This window comes from Pelodiscus sinensis, chromosome 19 (genome assembly GCF_049634645.1).
Source record: "Pelodiscus sinensis isolate JC-2024 chromosome 19, ASM4963464v1, whole genome shotgun sequence".
Taxonomy (NCBI): Eukaryota; Metazoa; Chordata; order Testudines; family Trionychidae; genus Pelodiscus; species Pelodiscus sinensis.
In genome coordinates this window covers 27,623,492-27,625,182 of record NC_134729.1, presented here as the reverse complement: position 1 = coordinate 27,625,182, position 1,691 = coordinate 27,623,492, and positions in this window count along the sequence as shown.

Here is a 1,691-nt window from a genome sequence, read left to right as displayed (position 1 = left end):
CCCTACGTGCGGCCCCGCCACTGCGGCCGGGTCAGCCCCTGCAGCGACTGCGGGGGGAGAGCCCCCCCGCTCCAGGGACTGACCCCCCCGGCGCTGCACCGCCCCCCCCGCTCCAGGGACCCCCCCCAGCTCCGCGCCCCCCCCCGGCTCCAGGCACCACCCCCCCCGGCGCTGCACCTCCCCTGTCCAGGGATCGACCCCCCGGCGCTGCACCCCCCCCCCGCTCCAGGGACCACCCCCCCGGCTCCGTCCCCCCCCGCGCTGCACCCCCCCCCAGCTCCGCCCCCCCCCCCGGCTCCAGGGACTGCCCCCCCCCCGGCTCCAGGGACTGCCCCCCCCCCGGCTCCAGGCACTGCCCCCCCAGCTCCAGGGACTGCCCCCCCCGGCTCCGCACTCCCCCCCCCCCCCGGCTCCAGGGACCACCCCCCTGGCGCTGCACCGCCCCCCCTGCTCCAGGGACCGACCCCCCCCGGCGCTGCATCCCCCCCCGCTCCAGGGACCCCCCCAGCTCCGTGCCCCCCCCGGCTCCAGGCACCGCCCCCCCCCGCTCCAGGGACCCCCCCCCAGCTCCGCGTCCCCCCCCTGGCTCCAGGCACCGACACCCCCCCGGCGCTGCACCCCCCTTGTCCAGGGACTGAACCCCCGGCGCTGTGCCCCCCGCAGCTCCGCACCCCCCCCCAGTTCCGCACACCCCCCCCGGCTCCAGGGACTGCCCCCCCAGCTCCAGGGACCCCCCCGGCTACGCACCACCCCCGGCACCAGGGACCACCCCCCTGGCGCTGCACCACCCCCCCGCTCTAGGGACTGACCCCCCCCGGCACTGCACTGCCCCCCCTGCTCCAGGGATGAACCCCCCTGGCACTGCACCGTCCCCCCCAGCACTTCATCGCCCCCCCAGCTCGAGGGACCGTCCTCCCCGGCGCTGCACCATCCCCCCCGGCACTGCACTGCCCCCCCTGCTCCAGGGACTGACCCCCCCCCGGCACTGCACTGCCTCCCCAGCTCCAGGACTGACACCCGCCCCAGCTTTGCACTGCCGCCCCCCCCCCCGCAGCTCCAGGGACCAACCCCCCCAGCTTCAGGGACCAACACCCCCCGCATTGTACTGCCCCCCCAGCTCCAGGGATTGATCCCCTCCCTGGCATTGCACTGCCCCCCAGTTCCAGGGATTGATCCCCTCCCCAGCATTGCACTACCCTCCCCAGCTCCAGGGACTGACACCCCCTCGGTGCTGCACTGCCCCCTCCCCAAGCTCCAGGGACTGACACCCCCTGAAGCTGCACTGCACCCCCACCTCCAGAGACTGCCCCCTGGCATTGCACTGCCCCCCAGGTCCTGGGATCAACACCCCCCCCCAGCATTGCACCGCTCCCCCACCCAGCTCCAGGGACTGACCCTCCCCGGCATTGCACTGCCTCCCCCAACTCCAGAGACTGACACATCCCCCGGCGCTGCACTGCTCCCCAGCTCTAGGGACTGACCCCCCCTTGACATTGCACCGCTTCCCCCCAGCCACAGGGACACACCCTCCCCTGGCATTGCACTGTCTCCCCTGCTCCTCTGACATCGCTTTGTTCCCCCCCAGACACAGAGACTGAGCCTCCCACACACACTCCCTTCCCCTTGCACCTCCCCCAGTCGCAGGGGCCTTCCCCTGGCCAGCGCCCCTGGCATTGCACCCCCCCCCAGCC